General features: G+C 38.1%; 1 long non-coding RNA gene across 1 annotated transcript in view; it reads right to left on the bottom strand.

The window, feature by feature from the left end:
* Positions 1 to 5,233: 5,233 nt before the first annotated feature.
* Positions 5,234 to 23,372, bottom strand: part of LOC135451282 (uncharacterized) — a 79,813-nt gene continuing 61,674 nt past the window's right edge. The window contains exons 2-8 of the long non-coding RNA XR_010441261.1: positions 19,619 to 19,770; positions 16,963 to 17,075; positions 16,134 to 16,182; positions 15,280 to 15,383; positions 9,011 to 9,202; positions 6,689 to 6,794; positions 5,234 to 5,965 (exon numbers count right to left, since the gene is read on the bottom strand). This is a non-coding gene — a long non-coding RNA (uncharacterized LOC135451282). The remainder of the gene's footprint in view (positions 5,966 to 6,688; positions 6,795 to 9,010; positions 9,203 to 15,279; positions 15,384 to 16,133; positions 16,183 to 16,962; positions 17,076 to 19,618; positions 19,771 to 23,372) is intronic.

The raw sequence follows: 23,372 nt of genomic DNA, 5'->3' as shown, positions 1-23,372 counted from the left end.
CTCTAAGTCCCTTTCAACCACTCCTCACTCTAAATAAAAAGCAGAATATTTTCAGTCAACAGGAACAGCTCACCCTGCTCTCAGGCACTGCAGTTTGCAGCATGTGCAGCTCAGGATTGCAGTGCTGTGGCTGACTGTGGATGTAATCTGCCTAAGGTTCTCCAGCTGACGCAATTTTTTTGAGATGACATCTTGTAGAGGTTCAGTGTTAGGAGGCAGGTTGCATCCACATTATTACTGTGGAAACAATGGTGAGGGACCACACAAGAAGTTCCCATGATCATAAAAAAATAATGGAATGGATAAAAAAAGCATCTAAGAGGAGGAGCACCAATTCAGCACTCTCTTTAGGCTGTTCCAGAATAGCACTTACTTTCCATGATGACATTCTCAGACAAGCATAAATATCACTAAAATTGTAACTATGACATCAACTGGCCTGACACCATACACTTTGATTATATAATGACCCCCTGGTAGCTTCATTTTGCCTTTACCTCAGAGCTGCTTCCTTCACAAAGTTCTGTCTTGAGCTGCCTGGGGTAATGTAGGGCATTGATGGAATCTCACCCACTAAAAAATTACAACAGTTTTAACTCCTTCCCAATGTTAAACTGAAATTTACTTTTTTTTTGTGACTAAAGTCAATCACATTAGCAAACTTGAACAGAGTAACTCAATGAATTAATTTGAAATTCCTGCCCTTCTAAAGTTGGTCTGCTACTCTGGCTGTCTTTTGTTCTCCTAGCTGCAAAGTTCATTCTGACCTTCTCTATGCCTCCTTGTCTCTGTCTCCAGAACAGCTCCTTTACTATTCAACTGCCTGTAGTGTTTATCCTTCCCTGAGGAAAGAGTTAAAAGGGAAAGGAGGAAAACATCTACAATTAAATTGCTCTTAAGTTGTTCCTGCCTCTTGGCAACTGCAGGTTGTAATTCAGCAGTTTACAACTCTCCCTTCTCACTTTAGAAAGAATGAATAATGTAGGGACTTACATTCATATTTGCAGTAGAAAGGGGATGCTGGGAGTTACAAATTGCTGCTGAAGAAAAAAACATTCAAAGGGACAAAGGCTTCAAAGTTAAATCTCTTAAAGAGGTCTCTAAGAGAAAAAATGCCAAAAAAAAAAATCAAGTCCATAATGGCTTGAAGAAACTATTAATTCCAGTATGGTTGGCTTCAAAGAAGTTTGTACATCTGTCTAAAAGCATAAGAAGAAAGGAAACTTACCTCACAGAATTCCAAGAAAATGTTCAAGAAATACCTATAAAGAATTTCTTTCCAGTAGACACCTTGTAAAACTGCCAGCTTGTGATTTCCACCACTGCCTACTTTTGTTACCCTTATTAGCCTGAGGTTGTACAATTTTTTAGCAAACACTATCCCAGTAGTGTACTTTGCATGTTGTATTCTCTTGACAATCAAACAAAAGTAAAGCAAATCAGCAAGCAAATTTTAAAGCACAACTGTCTTCAGGTCTAGAGACTGAGGATTCTGATGTGTGAGCTTTAGAATCACAGACTTTCAGAGTGGCTGCACCAGGCACCTCTGGAGAACATTGTCTGGTCCAACCCTTTGGTCAGAGCAGGGCTAGCCACAGCAAGGTGCTCAGAGCCAGGTCCCAACAGGTTTTGAATACCTCTAAGAAAAGGGATTTCAGAAGCTCTGTTGAAAATGTGTTCCTGTGTTCCATCATTTCTGCTCTAAAACGTGTTTCCCTACCTTTAACTGGAATGTCCCCTATTTCCATTGTGCCCATTTCCTCTTGTCATATCTCTTGTCCTGTGGAGCCCAGAATTGGACACAGCAACCAGATGTGTTTCACCACTGGTGATCTGAGGGGAAAGTTCATGTCCCTGGGCGTGATGGCAATGTTCTCATCCACCAGGACACCAGGGTGTTCCACTGCAGAGCTTGTTTTCAGCTGGCTGTCCCCAGCAGCTACTGGCACACAAGATTACTGCTGCCCAGGGGCAGCACTTTGCTCCACTTTGCTGGACTTCATGCCACTTCTGTGAGCTCCTCTCCAGGTCCCTCTGAATGACAGTGCCTGGTCATCCAAGACTCCTCCTAGTCTTGATCAACTGCAAAGCTTCACAAGAGACACTCTCACCCACTGTCCACCTCAGTAAGGGGGTAAAGCAGCAGCTGGCTCAGCATTCCTGAAGGCCGGCCTTATCAGGAAAGACTGAGGCCAAAAGGTTCTGAGCATCTTGACCTTTCCTACATCCTCCATCAGACCCCCTGCCCTATTCAGCAGAAGAGCTACATTTCCTTCAGGTATTTACCTGTTGTGATCTACAGTGTTGCCTCCACCCATCTCCATCCCAGTGCTACAAAATGGGATGCTTGTTCCCAGTTTGGGAGCACTACCTTCATAAGCAGTGTCAGCTGGCCTGCCACTGGCCTATAAGCTTCATCGCACAGCCAATCTGGTGCCTTTGCTCTTCAGGTGGTTACTTCTAGCTGAGAAGCAAGGTGTAAAGTCTGAGCATTCTATCACAGCATCTAAATCTGTCAGAGATAATCTGTCAGAACCCTGACTTACATTTATAAAATGCCCAGCTCCTGAGCGCCTCCAATATAGGCAGCCTCTTTCCAAAGGACAATGGGTAGAATATTGTAAAAACAGGCAGAAAATGTGTGCTTACTGGACTAGAATTAACTGGTAAGAGAAAGCAACCAGTAAGTGGGAGTTTATTCTCATTTTTCCTTTAATACTTTTCTTCCTGCTCTTTCACCACTCACTGTGGAAACACGGAGCAAATTTCAAATTTTAACCATTGCCTGAGAAGGTTTCAGTACTACAAGACTGTGCATGACAGTGAGGTGAGTGACTGTCACTCAGCACAGTGCTTAGGAAGTGGCATGTTATAGAAAGGCAGTGACATATCACAAAGCAGATGTGTGACATGACAGTCACTTTTAGATGATAGGCATGCTAGTTACTCCAAGACCCTAAAGTCTTTGCTTGTTTGCTTTCAGTTCCTACTCACTTTGAACAAATGTTTGTGCCAAGTGCAAAATGTTTTTAAAAAACTGTTTGGAATATATGATTACACAATAACCTTTCAGGATAATTTATCAGGTATAATTTTTTAGCACAATTATAATCACTGAGAGAGAGAGAGCACAGTCTCCATCTACAATGATACTGTCAGTATGCACACTACAGACAGAGTGCTTGCTTTTGCATAGCTCATCCTGCCAGAATAAACACAGAAGAAAGCAGGAATTCACAGACCCCCTTATCTCCTTGACAAGATCTAACATGTAGAGGAAATTTTAGGAAAAAAAGAGCACAGACTTTTAATTTTGCACCAAAGAGAGCGGTCCCAGAAAATGCACATTACCACAGGTTCCCATGTCTTCTCTCCAGGGTTCTTTCTTCCTCAGCATACGAAAGGTGTTGCAGGAAAGTGGGCATGAAAGTGGCCTTTGGTTGGGGAAGACTAGAAAAGGGGAAGGATTTGCTTGGCATGTTCAAGTACCTGCTCAAATTTGGGAGTTTAATCCAGTATCAGCATGGAGAAACAGCACTGATGTCAAATCCCATCGCATGCTTAAGGGAAGCAAGATGCCTGTAGCAAACAAACAACAGTTCAGGATTATTTCTTCAATTCAAAGACCCAGAGGCAACAAGGGAAGTACCTTCCACACCTCACTGGTTGCAGATTTTTCAACTCAATTTTCAAAGAAGACTATGACATAGCTGTTGCACTAAGAAAGAACGAAACATGGAATAATGTTGTTAAAGCACAAAATAGATAGAAATTAGTAATTAAACAGCAAACACAATGATTTGCACCTCCCATACACTGATGTTTCATTTTACATTGACAAAATGCAAAAAGAGAAAAATAATCTCCTTTCAATAAGTTTGCTAAATAAACAGTGCAAATAATGACAAATACAAAAGATTAAAAAATTTTTGATCTCTAAATCCCATAAGATGCTATTAAAAACAAAAGTGAAACAGTGAAGTCTGAAATAAATGCAGCTTGGTTTTCTGTGGATTTCTATCTCATGATTTAAGCTCCAATTTGAGCTTTACTTCTGGTATGGGAATTTATAACCTCTCACAAAACGTGAGTTTTCACTGCTGTCCTTCCTTCAGTCAAAATGCTTATGGGGTCTATTTTTCCAAAGCTACTGAGAACTCAATTATCCTTGAGACTACTTCCCTTCTGTCAAAATCGCTTGACACCGGTCGGTGGGTTTGAAAGTTTTGAAAGACAAGGCATTTAGACAGTCATACACAAACAAATGCACAAATATTATTGCTATAACAACAGGCCAGGAGTATTTCCCAAAAAACTGTTTTATCTTTTTATGTTCAGTTTCATGCACAGGAAAATATATGACAGCTGGATCCTTATAATAAGGAAATCCTAAGAAACAAGTTGGACTGCTGTTTAAGACTCAAGAGTCTCAGAGAAAAGAATAACAACACACTATTTCCTAGTAGCTGAAAGTGTTTAGGCAAACAATGACCTATTGCAAATCTTCACAAAATAACACCAAATGCTGTGCATGCTAACAAAAATCAACACCTCACTAAAATAAATGGAAAGTGAAGGTTGCAGGCAGAGCTCACAAGATCAGATAAAGACTACAGGGCTCAGCCCAGCAGTACCTAAACTGAGCTCCACTTTCAAGACACTGGTAATCTGTTCAACTCACTAACTTATTGTTTCCACCTATTTGGGTCAGATAAAATAACATGCAATTTTGGATTAAATGTAAAAGTGCAGATAAGCTGCCCTATTTTTATTTATCCCTTCATTTTTTTACATCTATTCAACCTTGCAGTACCCAGAGTTTACATATTTCTAAATAAAGTGCTTGAAGTTAGGGGATTGTTAATGAAAGTCACAGTTTTTAATGCATAAATAACCTCTCATTTGAAAAATAGACCACCATAATATTTAAAGACATAAAAATTACTTTTGTGACACAGGTAATGTCTTTCCACATATCCATTTATGGGGAAAAAAAATCACAAATGAAAAGATTAACCTGAACACTGAGGACACATTTAACATAAGCCTTCCCCAGGCTCATCATTACCTCTATGGCACTGCTGACCTTGAAAAGCTTTCATGTTAACCTAAAAAGGATGTAGAGACCTAGAACACAGAACTCAAAAAATATGCATTGCCATGAAGACTGTGCTCATCCCTTTGGGATTATCACATATTCACTTTGTGATTTATTACATATTTCTACCTTAAAATGACATTTTTAACTTTTCTCTCAATAATTAATTTATGCAGTAGCCTTAATCAGAACAAATAAACAGGGCATTTATATGAATTCAAGGAGTATTTCTATGACAAGAGCAGCTGAGATAAAAATATTCAGTACTTGACCTCTTATGACAGAGAAAGTCACAGACCAAAAGGCTGTTCCATGTTCCCTTTCTGAAGGGAAGTTACTCCCGCAGAAGCAGAATGCCGAAGGAGAAGCCCTGGAAGGCCAGGAAGGGACAGTCTGGGGCTCCTGGGACAGCAGGGAGGAGCCTCGTTCAGCACAGGGGACCTGAGACGCCAGTGCCACCTCTGCAGGGGCACGAGTTGGTCACTGCACAGATCCACCCTGTAAGAGGGAGGCAGCAGAGTTTCCATGCCCTGAACTCTCTCAAAAACTTCTGCCTACAGGGTGAGCACTTACTTTTCATTGAGATGCATAAGTAAGCACTAAGAGCATTTTTAGCAGCAGTACAAATATATTTTGTGAGTCTCAATCTACTATCACAGAGACAGAAACTCCATGGGTTTGATTATTTGCAGGGTAACAGTGGTTTCAGAAATGTGACAGTGGACAGTGGATACCATTAAAATCAATCAGAAAATTCTCACTGCAACATCTGTAAAGCTTTGTGTACTTAACTCAGGATTAGCCTCCACTTGCACTGAATCAGCAGAGTGTACCAGGTGTCTGTGGCTTGCACCTCTGGAAACCTGCCTTTTAGAGAACAAAAGCATTAGCAAGACAAATAGGAAGTGCAAAACAAAATAAACATAGATTGCATGGAATAGCATAATTTTAATCAGATGGATAAGCAAACTCAGCAAACCCAGACATAACTTATCAGTAGCTTATATTTCTCTTTGATCTTTGTGGTTAATTTTTCTTGTACAACAACAATCATAAGACATCTCATTTTTTTAATGTAAAGGTCATTTTTCCTGTGCCACCTTTTATAATATGTTGCTTTAATTTCATTCACTCTGGTTAAAATGGAAGGGTATGCTTTCAAAACCCAGCTAGATTTACATTGTCTTTTAAAACTCTCCATTTAGCTGTATCAAACAGTTTGGGTTGGGTAAGATCAGGAAGTACAGTTAATTCTACAATTCAAATAGTCAAAAGCAGAACCATTTGATAATTTTGTCTCCAGCCCCACTGTGACAAGACAACCAAAACATAGTCTACCTGGATGTGGGAGGAGGAAAAATGATCTATTAAAGATTCTTTTTCTATTAGTCTTTAAGCTGTGAAATACACAAGACAAAAGTTGGAGCACTAAATGGCAGGAAAGGCAAAAATGGCAGTGCATGTGGTGCTCCCCCAGGAGCTGCCTGCACCAGGCTCTCTTCGGCAGCCTGCCGCTCATGCTGCTCAGGTCTCTCACTGAAAGAGAGTTTTTCTTTCAGTATTTATGTAGTGCAGCAGGCAACTGTTTACCTCAGAAGCATAAAAGTAAATCCGGATGTGTTTGATCCATATTGCCACAGCAGTTCTGTTGCCTATGGAAACAAAGGCTCCTTTCAGGGAGTTCACACAACAGGCCCTGCGACACAAGGGACCCATCAATTTCAGCCACTGGATTATTTGTAGGCATTTTCCTAAGATACATACGTAGGTAGATCCAGCTATATATCTAGCATATACAGTACAAAATATTATCTCTGTAATAGTCCAATGATCAAATGGGACAATTCCTGAGTCTCATATTAATTTTATGTTATTTTATTTAAACAACATAATCCCCTTTTAAACAAATTGCTAGTTGAAAAGTAAGTAAATGTTCAAGCTATAAGCATCTCGGTTTTTCCTCCACCTTTCACCATGCAGGTTGTTGAGTACTTTGTGGACAGCAGCTTGACAAATCTTTTTCATGCTTACTCACAAATTCAGTTTTGAAGATGACCCTGAGCATGGAGTTTAAGGATGCTGCAGCGAATGGATAACATCCCAGCAGCACCTTGTTAAAGATTTCCTTTGAAAAGAACACTTATTTGAAATATGTTATAACTTCCAAAGTGCCATTCCTGTGCAGAGACCTCTGCACATTTCACAGAAAACTGATCAAGTATGACACATTTCAACAGATCCCAGTGCAATGTTTGTTACAGCCCTTTCCCAGTGAGAACCTGAGGTGATAAAAAAGGAATGTGGTCAGACCCAGCACCTTAATGCAAAGTCCATGATATTTTTCTCCATGCGTAATGCAAAAATTGGGTGAATCTTGAACTGTGGGCACTGGCAGCATCAGTATTAAGAACATAGCTCAACGCCTTCTTCCTCTTTACTGACATCATTAAAGAATATATTCACATACCTAATATGACTTTCCTTAAAAACAACCTGCATGAATCTTCAGATTTCAATTCAAGAAGGCAATTAGCAGCTAAGAACACCGTATTAAATCTGATTCACCAGTGTTTATAGCTCGCTTATAATTTTTTGCATATGATTAGATTATTAGGGATCAAAACGAGTGAACAAAGCATTAGTTTATGTGCAGTGATAATGTTTCATAGAAAATTAAAACAATAAAAGTTCATTTAAATGGAAATATTATTCTCCATTAGGAAACTAGGGCCAAAAATGCCTTGAAAATGTCATTTGTATAAATATTCATGTACCTGTGAACAGATAACTTCAGAAGCAGATTTGACAGAAACAAAGAATAGCTTCTTCATGTTGCAGTAGATGACTAAGATCATTTGAATGATTTATTGATAAGCCAGTGTACAAAATAAATACAAAGAGAACGGGTTGGACTTGCTGTTACCAAAAAAAAAAATCATTACAAGACTGCCTAGCATGTGAATTCATAAATATAAGAGTAGTGTGGGTAGGCTTGCATTACAAAAAAGTCAAACATAATATAAGAAAGACATCAATAATCCACAATTCTCATTACTTTTCCACTTTTTTGAGGGGGGGATTTTTATTTGCTTGTGGTTTATGGTTTGGTTTCATTTTTTTATAACTGGAAGTTGTGGGTAAACCCAAGCCAATAAGAACTAATGTCACAACAACCAGGTGGGGGGGCAATTCAGATGCCGATCCCATCACTCTCCCTGTGTGAAGTGAGTAACCCCACTGAAAACAGAAGGATGGCTTGTGCACTAAGTGCTGTTTAATGGAAGGGTAGCTGCCTGGAAGCAGATGAAACAAAACTTATTAGTTGATAAACTCATTTTTTCCAGGGGAAAGGCAAGGGGAACTTCTGGAGAGCATCTAACCTCAATTCCCAGACGTACCAACACTCTCCTACTGTAAAAGTCTAGGTACTCCAGAAGTTACTCAAACTGTCAAAAGCCTCACAGGATCAGCAGCAGCTGCTCAAGTTGTCACAGGATCAGCTTTAAGAAACACATGCCAAGCCTTAATTCTGTGTATCTCCAGAATGTGCCGTAAAGCGCGACTGTCGCAAATCTGCGATAATGCATGTGTCACTTAAAAAAAAGGGTTGTAAAGTGCGACTGCCGCAAAGCTGCCGTAAAGCGCGACTGTCGTAAAAGGTGCCGTAAAACGCGACTGTCGTAAAGGCGGCCGTAAAGCGCGACTGTCGTAAAGCTGCCGTAAAGCGCGACTGTCGTAAAGCTGCCGTAAAGCGCGACTGTCGTAAAAGTTGCCGTAAAGCGCGACTGTCGTAAAACTGCCGTAAAGCGCGACTGTCGTAAAAGGTGCCGTAAAGCGCGACTGTCGTAAAGCTGCCGTAAAGCGCGACTGTCATAAAAGTTGCCGTAAAGTGCGACTGTCGTAAAACTGTACCTTTAGTGGTGTGAGGCCCAGGTCTGGTTCCTTCCTAACCTCTCAGGTTGGCATTTTACATTTCCATGGCTAGTTGGTGCTGACCCTCAGCTCTGCCCATCCTTCAAGCAGGCATTCAGTGCAGCTTGCTTCCCTTCAAGCATTGGGGGAAGCAGCTGAAACAGGCTGATGCCAGTTCTGCTGTTCTGGTTGCTGAGCAAAAAGGACAGGAAATCATTGTAGTCAAAACATTTCTAACAAAGGTCACTTTAATACAAAATTACATCAATCACCTTGAACAAAAAAAGTAAATTTCAATTGATGTCATTTGTTCATGGGGCTAATACCAGCTTTTGTTCTAATAATTTGGCTAGTTCTGGATAAAAATCATTAAGAATCAACTGTGTCTTTCAAGATAAATTTAAGCCTTGTGTGAGAAGATAAAATTGTATGAGTTGTTTCATATGATAATCTGAATGGCTGTTTCAAAACTTTTATCTGAAGACATCACTGTGAAAGTAGCTTTAATGCAAAAGAATCATCTAGAGAAGATGACTCTGGATAAAGCGTTTCTCAGAATTTACCCGGGTCTGACTACATGCACCACAGAATCCAGGCCTTCAGCTCACAAACGTAGCATTATACAAGTGAAATAAGCCAGAATTATTGTACCTATAACTCATAAAACATGCGCACATTCAGAGCTATTAGACACACTAGATGAGATATCTGACTTTGTATAAAACTTTTGCACTTGATTTTGACATGAGCATGTTGTAATATTTTTTAGCACTGTAGATGAAGCTTTATGCACCTAAAACTTTTTACTAGGGAATGCTAAATGAATTTACAGGCTTTCAGACATTATCATTTGTGTGATGCTACATTCAACAATTAAATTTTCCGTGGTAAGGGATTATGCCCATACATCTTAATTCAGACCATAAACTACTTTTATCTATAGCAGAGGACATAAGCATGTGCTTAGAAGTCTTCTTTTCAAAGGAATTGAAGGACTTAACCACATGTCTATTTATTTGCTGAAGAAGAATGCATCGATAGTTTGGAGACAGTGAATTTGTCTGTGGTGGTATGTGGAATTGAATTCTATGCGCACAAATTCCTATCCTATTAGTCTTCACATATATATATAACTAACAGAAATACAAAAATATGGACAAACAATATAATTATACATAATTTTACAACACAGAGTAAACATGCAATCTCTGCAGTTTTATCCTACATTAAAAATTATCTAGTATCTGCAGCACATCTTCTAGTGGGATTAGTCCACTGCACAATTTTAATTCCAGTGAAGGTTTTTTCAAGGCTAAGGACTATCCTTGTAAATTCATATGTAAGCTGCAATTTTAAAAAGAATTCCCCGAATATTTTAATTTTGATTTATCCACAACACATCTGTGTACAGATTTGTAGATGGGATATTCAAGCTCTTTAATTTCAAATCCCGCTGTTTTGAAAGGGCTAGTACAAAACTGAATGTCACTTAATTGTTATTCTGCTTAGAAGAGACTACAAATGAAGGATCAGTGAGGGAGCAGAGAAAAACTCCAGTGAGAAATAGGATTAAAACAAAGTTGAGAATGCAAAGAATGAACAACTGAGTGTGAAAAAGAGAAGCATAGAGGGAGAATATAAAATTCTCATACACTGGCATTTAAGGGACAAGAAGCTTACACGGGCCACTGAGCTGTGCCATCCTCACTTTTCAAGGGTTAGTAAACTCACTCAGTGGTAACCTGGCACAGAGCTTGCTTCAGCAGAAGGTTCACTGAAGGAAAGTTTCCTACATCAAAATAATGGCTCCCAAAGTGCTACTAATATCTAAAATACAACCTTGCAAGCCCCACAAACCCCCACCCCATCCTTGTGTATCCTCTTGTCAGTGTACCCTATCTGCTATGCCCAAAACCACCAGAAATTTCAGTCCCTTGTAAAAGCAATGAGTCCTTTCTAAGCTGCAGCCCTCCCAGAAGAGGCACCTGAGATGCTGAGCTTGCCACTGGAGAGGCCATTCTCGTGGCAGACATGGAGCCATCCCAAAGAGACACAGACTGCTGCTCCCTGGCCCTGCAGACACCATGGCCACACAGCCACAGTGGTGGTGTCTGAATTTTTCCAATTTTTCAATGGTTTCTAAAGGTGACAGTGGTAATTAGTCCTAAATGCTTTATGTGCCATAGAGAAATGCAGGAGAATATGTCCAGCAGGCAACGTTTTTTAAGTCTCTGCCAACACTTTGATCACAGAATGAATTGTCTGGAATACTGTGAACTCTTTACTTATTAAAATGAAACTGGGGTGTTGTATCAATGAAATATATTTTATTGTGTTCTGTCAATGAGACATATGCTATTATATTATCAAGGTACCAATTCAGACTATAAAATCAGCTTTCCATTTCTCTTAATGAGAGACTGTACCAAAAGTAAATTACGTGAGTTTTCATCACTGTACTCTTAATAAAAATAGGGCATTTTGGGTCTTTTTGTTAAAGAGAAAGCCAATATAGTATTTATGAAGTCTGTGCAGTGAGCATTTAAGGATTAATACTGAATATCCAAAATGCTAGAGGATCTTTAGTCAAAATGGAAAATGACAATATGAAACACAAAGCATTTTGTCAGGAAAAAGGAAAAAAAGTAATAGGAAAAAGAGGACGGGTTATTATAGAAAGAATGAAAGGGTATGGATGGTGAACGAAAACTAGCATTTCCAGAAATGAAAATGGGCTGCATTTTTTTAAAAAAGAAGATCCCTTCTAGACTTTAGTTGTGTTTTCAGGAGATGAAAGAAACAAACTTCTAAGTCTCCAAAGAGTCAGTAAATGTAGACACCGAAAAATCATCACAGCATTTGAAAATAAATGGGATCTTATTTTAAAACCATAAAAGTATGAACTGCCTCTTTTATTATTTAAGGGGTCTTGCTTTTCTATTGAGAAGACTTCAAGGTCAAAATGTCTGTATACTTAATGCCACTTTAGATGCCAATGAAAGGAGATTACAAGAAAAATGAGAACCCTGGGGCTTGCCAGGCCTTTCTGGGATAAATGCACCTGGTAAAGTCAAGGTTATATAAATGAAGAGAATCCATCATCTGATGTTGTTGTTGGGGTTTATTTACATTTAAAGAAAAAGAAAGTAAATTAATAATATAAAACAGTGAAATGTTCAAAGATTGCATGCAAAAGACAATTTTACATTGTAACATGTGCAACAAAAAGTTGCAAATTCTTTCAAGTGAGGATTGAAGTAATAGTTAGGGGAACAGAGACGGTCATAGTTTGGTAGACAACTCCAAATGAAGCGAAACCCTTTTTTCAAATGGTCATAGTCTGTTCCCTGGAATCTTAAAGACCTGATGAAGGTAAACCAAAATTACAGGGAACTTGGTCGGAACTCAAGAATGTAGGAGAAATTTGCTCACATCTGAAAACCACAAATTTTAACTCTGGTAATGTCAGAAAAATGTACTAAAGATCATAAATCAAGGAAGTGTTTTAAGGGCAATATTTCCAATGTTCAAATGTTTCCACGTCCGTCAAGAGAGACATGGACATGGAGAGAAGTTTCCATGCCACAGAGTTCCAGCATTCTGTAATAGCAGTGATCAGAAATCTTGCCCAGAAAGAGTCAACAAGGGTTGTGCTCTTGCTTTACTGCAGAATAGGCAAATAGATTTCCAAGGTCTCCACAAGGTCCATTTTCCTCAAGGACAGAGGGATTTAATTGTTTTTTTCCCTTTTTCTCTGTCTCAGTATTATCACATTGTTGGAGATGTGGCTTCATGTCTTACAGGTAGGGTATTGTCCTATCTTATTATAATCAGAAGCTCAACCTGCTGCACAGCTGATTTACTCTGCTAGCTGCAAATGCTGCATTAAACTCAGCAACTGCAGTTCAGCAGACAGTGCAAATGTTAAACCATTTAATTGCTTTTTCCCTATACCTTGATGGAAGTAAATGAAGGTTTCCTGGGAAGTTCAAGGTCTAGTTCAAGGGCATTTTTTTCCATGCATTTACTATGCTTAGTTCAGATTTGGAGCAACATCCCTCTTTGGTACAGATACCCAAATAACGTAGACAACAAATCCATCAAAAAGGGAATTACTCCCCTAGAACTTAGATCAAATTTCATTGTTAATTGAAAAGATGATGCCTTTGCTTAGAGATACATACTGCTTTAATGGAGGCTTTAGCAAGGTAAAGGAGGGACTGAGGCAGGTGTTGGGAAACAGTTTGGACACAGATTCCAGGAGTAAAAGCTGTCAGGAATGATAAAAAAGCAAGGAAGAGCTTTCTCTCCATTTGCAAAGGAGCTTAAGTGAGAAAAGACTCTGAGACCAGTCAGAAAGAGAGAGTGGAGAGAGAGAGGCTGGGCAGGAGGTTAAGTGAGCAGAGTTCGACTACTCATCCAGATGGACAAATAAATGGCTTTAGAGTTAAAAATTTTCTTTGTCAAGAAAGAGCTCCACACATTAGTGGAAGACAAGGCTTTGCAAGAAGACCCACAGAAAAATGAAACAATGCCAATTTCTTAAAATGCTGCTGTGGTATCCACCTTCCACTACGGAACATGCAGCTCTCTTGTTCACAAAACCTCCCTTGAAATCTTTTGACCTTCGTGCATCTTCCATGGAAGAAAAAATGCAGACAGAGTAGTTCCTGCCAAAATATTATCCTCTGGTGTTTGCTGTCTTAACCATACAGCAGCAGAAAAGCAGAATCAGCAGCTGCAGGTGTTAAAAGACATATTTTAGGAACAGAATTCTACATTCAGGAGAGGTAACGCCCTTCACTTCCAAAAGGCACCTCATTATTAGGCAGGGACTCTAACACAGCACTGCAAACACTTACCTTGGCTCCAGGCTCATTCCTCTCCTGTGTACTTTGTAGATTGCCCTGTTCTTTACTAATCTCAGACGGAGAACTTCACCACAAACAAAAGCTAGAGAGGGGCTCTGCAGCACCAAGAGGAACTAATATTTGTCCTTACTTCCAGCAGCAGCATAAGGCCTATAACCAACTTATTTTGCACATAAACTCTGAAAGATTGCCAGCTACCTTCTTATTTCTGTAAATTTAAGATGTGCCTTCTTACATAAGGACTGGAGTACCAAGTTGGTATTTTGATACCAAAGTGCTCCAGAAATATGGAGCTGCAAAGTCACAGAAGTAGCCAGAGATTGAGCCCACCAAAGTGCATGAAAAGACTTTTTTTTTTTTTAGCCACTGTATTTTGGATCCACTGTTCAATCAAGTTTGCTGATTTGGCCCTGGGGATGCCTGATTCATATATATAGGCAGATGCAGAACCTATATTATTGTACAAGCTCCTGGAATAAGAAGGAAGGTACTCACAGCTGAAAACTGCAGTCTTTCTATCAGCTCTGGGGATGCTAAAACTGCAGAGCCAAGGCTCCTCATCCTGCCTATGGTTTACTTCTGGCTTTATCTTGATTTATATCAACATTTGTGAAGCATTATTAATGTCACAAGAGGCAGACCTGTCAACTAGAATAACGCTCTTGGAAAATTTGCTCCCACCTACTTTCCCTTTCAGGTTCATCAGATCTGGCATTTGTGTCTGGAGTTACCCAACCATAGATAAGAAACATGAGAAAAACACTTTGTCATTAATTACAGAGGCAAACAAGAACAGCTAAGCATGAGGAGGTTGGGTTAAACCAACAATCCTTTACAGAAGCCCCCTGTATTCATCTGCTATCTCCAATCACAGCTGAAAGCAGATTGCAGGGCTTTTGTATTACATTGGAAAGGCAGGATAAGTAGCAGAGTATGGTTTGTATCCTAACATTATTCCCCCTGCAAAATCAATACTCCCGTATATGGTGTTAGGCATTTTCCAGGGGAGCTGCAGGGAGTCCCGCAGGGGAAGCTTGGCACATGCAGCAGCGTTTGCAAGGTCAAGACCCTGTTCTTTTAACATATTCCACCAAGGTTAATGTGCTATTGCACGAGACCCAGGACAAGGCCAATGAATCACTGGAATCCTTCTCAAACCCCAGCTGCACAGAAAAGCACATTTAAGGCACAAACCAGTTATAGTGATATATATCTTCTAGAACAAAAAACCACAATTTTTTTTTTTGTGAGGAGGTATTGTGAAAGGCTGAAACCCATACATGTACCTCCAAGTAATCCATAAGCACTACATTTGTAAAAAAACCCTGGAAGATCTGAATTTAAATTAATAATTAGTGATAAAACAGCTGGGATATTCTTAGAGACAAAGCCACTTACTGGAATGTTGGTTTTGTGGCCACCCTGAGCTGGGATAAGCTGGTTTTCCTGGGGGTGATTTATCATGGCAGAGATAGTACTTTCTATTCTTAGTAGTTGTCTCCCTATAAGAACCATAAAAACAAATTTATCAATTGATTTTAACAGCACTGCAATTAGATATTGATTTATTGGCACTCAGGGGTAGTTATAAACCTGATATTAAGAAAATCTCCTTCCATGCAACTAAATTGAAGCTGGAAAACTGTGATCTAGAAGTAATCCAGATTCCACAATATCAAAACCCATGTTCTTCCTCTTCATATTTAAATCTATAGCAACAAGAGAGATTCTAGGGGTTTTTTAATTATTATTATTTTGCTAGAAAGAATCCTTGGATACAGGATCCTTAAAGAGAAAAAAAAAATTAGACAGGGAAAGCAAATGAGTCATAAGGGCATGATTTCATTTGGAACGGGTCATGCAAGATTAGTACCCTGGGCTGCCCAAAGCTAAAATTTAACTATCATAACTGTGAGCATCAGGTTTGAAAAGGATGAATGTGTGAGAAAGCGCAGGAGGGGGTTTCTTTCATTTTCTCTGCTTTTGGGAAGAGGGATGTGTGAGGAGAATACAAATCCACTGATTCATACCTATCTATTAGTCATACCTCTGTTGTGCTGGTTGCTTATTCTGTAGACATTCTCTGTTGTATAAATAAGGTGCACTGCCGCAGGGCTTAATATAGTATGTCTTTATACCTTTGTTTTTCTAGTTTTGTTTCTAACCCCTGATCATTCTGCACTTTCTTTCACATACTTTGTAATTCAGCTAAAGAATTTTGTAACACAAAAATTTGTGTCATTTACTAGTACCTTCCAATGAAGAATTGTTGGATTTTTAACCACTATGGCCATCCATTACCTAAAGAAAAGGATCTGTTTCTTTATCACGTTTTAGAGCAAAAATATTTTCAACGAATGCAACACTTGAAGAAATACAGAGATATCTTTTAAAAATTATCTATTGCATGGACAGGTGTTTATTTCCAAAACAAGACAGAAAAGAAAAGGAGAAGAGAAAAGGAGAGAGAAAGAGATTGCACGTTGACTAACACAAAGCAGAATGCTTTTAAAAAACAAATTTTAACAATTTTTTCCCCTTTGAACAACCAGTTGAAGGAAAAGTATTGGCTTGGCTGCAGTTTTTGATGTAAAAACATCATTTTGAATTAGGCTAAAAGATATGCCATGTGAGCTTCAAAGAAAATATTGGAGAGAAGCATACAGGAAAAAATTAAAAACTTCCTTGCAGGGATTTCTAATCTCTGTACATATATTATTTAAAGCTTTGCAAAAGACTAGTTTGCAGTGCTGAATAATTATTTTGCATGTACTTGTTCAAATATTCCCTCTTCTGTTTGCTTGTGTTTTGTATTTTGATTTGCTAGCAATACTTTTTGAGTAAAAAAGAAAATTATATGCACTTTTTTACCTAAAATGCAGAACTGACCATAACATTGGTATTTTTACCTGTCTGTTTGTACCATACGAATGCAGAAGAAATTTGACAATTTAAATAGCCAAGCTCACAGTTAAAAACTCATTAGTGATATGTGATTTGACAAGGAAGAGGTTTTACAGGGATATGTGATTGCACATGCATTGACTTTCACATTTCAAGTCAAGGGTACAATAAACTCACCTGATGTGGTTTTGAACTTATCAGTTGTGACTGGTGGAGAAATGCAATGCTGGTGACTTCACCTCCAACAGACACTGAGCTTTCCTGACTCCAGTACACTCCATTCTTTTAACCTTGACAAGAAAATAGGGAAGCAAGAGAATTAAAATGATAATTTGCTTCTGGAAGTTAAAGATCTTTTTTCTCTAGTTAAAATGTGGGGGACAGTTATTTTTTGGGGGTTTTTTTCAGATTCTAATGAAACTTCAAAATAAGTCTTTGCATAAATACCACCAACCAATATTTCTCCAAAGCAAAACACACAAAATTCAGAACCTGCTCTCCAAGGGAAATTTGCCCTAGCTTCACTTGGATATTTGTCCCAATACAAGTCAACAGTCACTATGTAGGATTTATCTCAGTAAACATTCAACTGATGACCAAGCAGGCCAGCTTCCTGTGTCAGTTTTATGGGCACAACCATAACATGCTGATAAATATGTTCTTGGTTTTATCTAGTTAAAAGGAAAAATGAGTTCCCAGGAGTTCCCTGGCTGGGAGACACATGTAAATCCCCCTCTCTCCTATGAATACTGCCCAGAGTAGCCATCTAAACATCTGTGAGACCAACACAGACCCTCTCAGTTACTAATATGTAGTAGATCTGAAACCTACAAGGCTTCCAACATCATCCCTTAGAGAAGGAGATGTCACAAATTTGGCCAGACCACTACAGCAGCAGCAGCATGAGACTCATTTGACCCTTTGTCAGGCACCAGGCTTCTCTTTCTGAAACAAAAGACACATCTCTGCTGTGTCTATCTGGCGTCTTTGCTTTGTTTAGTGATAGCTACAGAAATTGCCTTTGCATTAATTCGTCATGCCTCAGTCTGGTTATGGCTATTGCATGCAAACCTAATCATCTTTTACTGCAGATCTCATTCTAGAGGGAGGAGAATAAATGGCTTTTTTTTTTTTTAGTTTTTCTGGATTTATGTATATAGTTTTTCTAAAAAAAGTTTCTCTCCTTCATGGCAAGAGCACCTGATCTTTGGGTCTATCTCACAGAACATTCTTTGAGATATTGTCTTGGCTAGAGGCATTCAACTCTGCCTGTTTTGCATGTCTATTTTAAAAATAAAAGCTTTTCCTATTCTTTTAATTCTGGTAGCATTGATTCAAGTCTGTGTCAAACACAAGTCATTGACAGATTAAAGTAAATGTGTCACAGTGAGATTACCATGAGCATAAAACAGTGCCCAGCATGTGCCACTTCCCTTTGCTGTGGGCTCAGATCAAACTAGAGGATTATACAGATAGGCCTGTCTTGATACAAGATACAGAACCTCTTATTCATCCAACACAAACTAATGGGGGAAAATATGAACTCTTATTTAATGTTTTCTAGGATTCATTTAAATTCTATGTCTTTAGTGGAGCTGGAAAAGTTTCATTTAAGATTGGAGGGTACAGGGTAGAACAGCCCAAGGAGGGTTCCTGTAATATTGAAATGGAACTGAAATACATCAAACCACTGTGGCCTGCAGTATCACCCAGGAAATATTTTAGCCTCATGAAAGCGAGTAGTGATATCTGAAATTGTCCTAAGACAATATAAGAATAAAATTTCAATGAAATAAAATTATGAGTAGAGTTATTTAGTATTTGTCCAGTCATTAAACAAGGAAATTTTACATCCCAGTTCTTCAGCAGAAGTTATGAAAAAAACTTTGAGCCCCCCCAAAAAACCAATGATGAAATATCCTACCTATATATTTTCTGTAATAAATACCAAAGCTTCCTAGTTAACCTTTTCAAAAAAAAACAAAAAAACAAAAAAAAACATGCATACTTGCTTTTACAGGTTTTGATTGGCTTTTTCTGTTTTGCTTTGGAGAGAGTTTTTTATTACTTCAAGGTAAGATTATTGAAATCAGCAGAAAGAGACCCAATAATAACAAGTTCAGAATTAAGTCAATCTGCTGGCATTTCAAAGTAAGCAAAGTAGGCAAAGCTTTACAACTGGTACTCTGTCATACCCAAACAGCCTCATCTCCTTCATTGTCCCCTTAAACATCTACACTGAGACTGTTTTCTTCTGACAAAATCACCTGGATTCAAAGCAATTGTTAATATAGCCAGATTAAGGAACTTTGTAGACCAGCAGTAATCTTCATTATAACTTGATCTATTTCATGGTTCCAGCAACATGTTAGGTGCTTTTTGACATGAACTGCAACCTACTAATCCAGGGATAACAGCTATTGACACTGAAGCTGTGAGTCAGGATGAAAGGGCTTTTGGTGCCACACATTTGCAGCTGCAATTCACTCTGTGGTAGCTTCTTTCCACAGAGAAAATGCTTTTGGATACATTTAACCTTCCCCTACTCCTAATGCAAAGAAAAGAAATCAGAGATATTGTAATTCAGTTTGGTTCTAATCCACAGAAAATTAGGAGAAAAAAAAAATCCATTATAATTAGAACCTTTACAAGTTAGTTTTCTTTGAGCTGAATTTGCAGGGAACAAAACAATAAAAAGCAATTCCTATCATTATCACACCACACCATGATAAGAAATGTACCCCTAGACAAAGACATTAGACCTGTGACTCTGAACTCTGTCATTTATATGATTAAGTTTCCTTGCAGTTTCATATGTTAGCAAAATACCTACCTTTGCAAGTAAGCCTAGCAAAACACAGTACACTGAGACAGAAGAGGAAAGTTTGCATGTGGCAAAACATTCAATGGAAAGGAGACACTGAGTAACTCCATCCTGTGATTTGGCAGGTTGGTGGGAGGATTTTAAAAATATCCCCAGCCTACCTATAGAAAAAAAGAGAAAAGTATGATTTTAAGAATTCATGCAATACCTTCCTATTTTGGATCAAATTCTCCCTCAGTACACTAACTGCTTGGATTTTGTAGCACCCATATTGCCTCCCAGACAGGCTTTTGGTAGTTTTTGGTCATCATGTGATGCTATACCATACTGCAGAGAAATAGCTAATGAAAAATGACCAGTAAATTTCCAGTTCTTGTGCTTCTCTTCTCTATTTCAAAGGTTTTTTTAACTGATTCCAGTACAGAACAAAATGGTGTTTAGAAGGAATGGCACAAGAAACTGTCAGTGCTCATTAACTGCTTGGGTCATTATGGAGGATTCCCTATGCTGCTGAAAGAGAAACCCACACAGACTAATCTGATTTTATCACCTGACTATAGAAAAGAGGAAATTCAATTCAACAACTGATTTTGAAAAATTACTTTTTTTTGAAAACCTATCTTCCCCTGTTTTATTTGTATTAAGGAATGGAGAACAGACCTAAATTTATTAGAAAATGTTTGAAGAAGGCAGTTATTTTTTTACAGCTTCCTAATGTGTATTGGATGATTGTATATTGTATTACTGATACCATTTAAGACCAAGGGGATTAAAAGAACTACTAAGAACATCATAAGATAAAACATAATAGTTGGCTAGAAATAAAGGCCTTTCCCTCATGCCCTCAGAGACTATTCTAATTTTGTGGGGGGTTTCCTTTCCATTTTCTCATATGTTTATAATTTCTTACTTCTCTAAATGTATATACATTTTCAAAGATTTCAAGTCTCAGTATGAGACTTTTCAAAATACAGAGGTTTTGTAGAAAGTATCAGGCAGGGAACAAAGGTCCTGTATTTTCTGATCAAACTCAGTGTCAGACCTTTCACTAACTTCACCAATGATCAAGTCCCATTTTCTTACTTGTCTGCCATCTGAGTGGTAGACTGATCTAAGCAACAAAGTTTTTAGCGCCATATGGCTCCCTGGATAATACAGCACACTCACTTTGAAGTTTGTTATCTTCAGTAACAGGTTTAGACCCAAATTCTTAAATATACACAGGCTGTGCTCATCCTACTATTGTGTCCATTTTTTCATTTATTATTCCACTAGGTTCCTGTAAAACAACTTTTTGCAAGACTTATTTCTCTAAACCAAAAACATCTGAATCCATTAAACCAAAGTCTTTAGGACTTGGGATTCAGAACTTGTGACAATGAGTTCTGTTGAAAAAAGAATGTGGTGAGCTACACTTACAGAAGTAGGAAACAAATATATCAAGACACACTTATACTTGAACCAAAACACATATTTTGTTTTCCAAATGCCAAATTCTGATAGTATTCACTACTCTATCACCCATTCCAGCTCATATGAATGCAGAATTTAGTATTCCAAGTCCCATGAAATGCAAACAAAGTGCACACAAAGGAAAATGAGAGCATTACCATATTCAATAGTGTTTCTTCCAAAATGTTTGATCAAATAAAGTTTTCCTTGATGATCTTGATCTTTTTTATTTACATAATATACTCTGAACTACTCCCTTGTTCCAACACTGACATATCTAGAAATTTATAGAGAGCAAAACCAACATACCACATAAATCAGAGATATTTGCTAACTTCATTTGTCTTATGGCATTTCTCTTCCCTAACTTTGGGAAAAGGCTGGACCTTCATGAGGCAGTTATCCTGAGAGAGAACATGCTCCCATAAGGCAGCAAAGAAAGGAAAGATATTCTTTGGATACCATTAAATTATCAAATCAGTAACTTGGTGACCCAGATAGGGCTCTATATAAATGTGTCACCCATATTAAGTCTGTCACCTAGCTGGACAAGGGCTGTATTGCCAATACTGAATACTGTCAGAGCCAAAAAAATCAAAACAGCTAGGAAATTCCATATTAATCTGGTCTTATTTTAGACTACTGTGGGAAAAGTCCTTCACACAAAGGAATATTTTTCTAGCCAAATCACTGCTGCTTGAAAATATGGAAACCAGGGAAGATAAAAAAGGCTGATGAAATGTGCATATTGTGCAATTCCCTTCTTGCTTAGCCTTAGATAAGATCAAATATTGAATCCTACCTTTAAATAGACATGAAATATTGCAGGTAACAATAAATACAGGAGCATTAGCATATGGTCCCATAATATCATAATTTTTACTATTCAAGTTTACTATTTAAAGTTTGAATGCATCCAAACAGAGCCTTCACCTGAGGTGCACAGAGGAGCCCTGGCTCTGTGCCAACTCATAAGCACGAGCCCTTATTCCTAGATGAGTCCTTCATCCAATTCAAGGAACTCCAGCTGACCTGGGGTTCTCTGGGGCTGTGTGGCATGAGCAGGGGATGGGTTAGCAAAGAGTAACCAGACCCACCTGCTGGGGAAGAGCACTTCAAGCATCTCTGACAGAAACCCAACACCAACAAGGATAATTTCTTTTGCAATAAAAAGTTTTGAAGGAAAGTAGAGGATAACAAATTCATAGGAATTAATAATTTAAAACCTAGGATGCTGTGAATTCTCTTCTTCAGCTGCTGAACTTTATAGTTTTTTGTATACTCAGAGCAATTCTTTTTAAATTCAGATTACATATTTCCACTAGGGTCCAGATTCTGAAGTGCTTATTCAGAAATTGGTTTAGGTAAAAGTCCTACTGAAGCTGCTGGGGATTTGATTTCAATTGAAACTGCATAAATACTGAGTGCAGACTTCTGGATTTCATCCTCTAGAGTAACAGACTGTGTAAACTAGAAAGAATGATTGGAAGGTCTAGTAAGGAACCAGCACATTCTTTTAAGTAATTAATATTTTTCTTATGAAAACACTAATCATTATGATGCCTGTGACAATTATTTTCAGGGAAAAATAAAAGAGAATACCTATTTAATTTCTAAATACTTTGAAATTGAGATCTTAATTTATAAGACTGTCTTGCTGTTGTACCAGTGAATGCCCATTATACAGTCTCATCCTTTTATATTTGTGGATAAACAAATTTAGCATTCCTACACCTCTGTAATTAACATATAAGCACTGATTGACTACATTACTAAAACTTTCAGCTTCAAATAAATATGCCAACAACTTCACTAATGAGAAAACAATGCACAAACCCCATTTTTTTTTCTAAAAAACAATCTCAAAAAATAACCTGTGGCTGAGACAGGTTCTGAAGCCAAAAATCACTGATCCCCACAACAACACACAAGAGATCTAAACCAAAAATCCTTAGGTGGTTTATAGTGCTAGTAGGTATGCATAGATGGTGATCTGTTATGTATTAGCTCAGCAGAAAACATCTACAAGTCAATATTCATCATAAGGTCTTTCAAAAAATACTAATATGAGCTCCTGGTACTCTGACATATGCCATGTACAAGTGTTAGAAAAATGGCCAAGTTGTACAGAAGTTATTCACATGGATAGCAGATGCTGCCTTTAGTAGGGTTCTTAGTATGAGTTATTTATCCAGGCTATAAAATGTCAATCTGACTCTCTCTATGTGTTAGTACACAGCAAGTTACGTTATTTACATTAAATGTGAAGTATAATACAAAGTGTTATATTTACATAAAGCAGAGCATCTCT

This window comes from Zonotrichia leucophrys, chromosome 8, assembly GCF_028769735.1.
Source record: "Zonotrichia leucophrys gambelii isolate GWCS_2022_RI chromosome 8, RI_Zleu_2.0, whole genome shotgun sequence".
Classification (NCBI taxonomy): Eukaryota; Metazoa; Chordata; class Aves; order Passeriformes; family Passerellidae; genus Zonotrichia; species Zonotrichia leucophrys.
The sequence above is the reverse complement of the archived record's forward strand: the minus strand, read 5'-3'. Positions and strand labels throughout refer to the sequence as shown.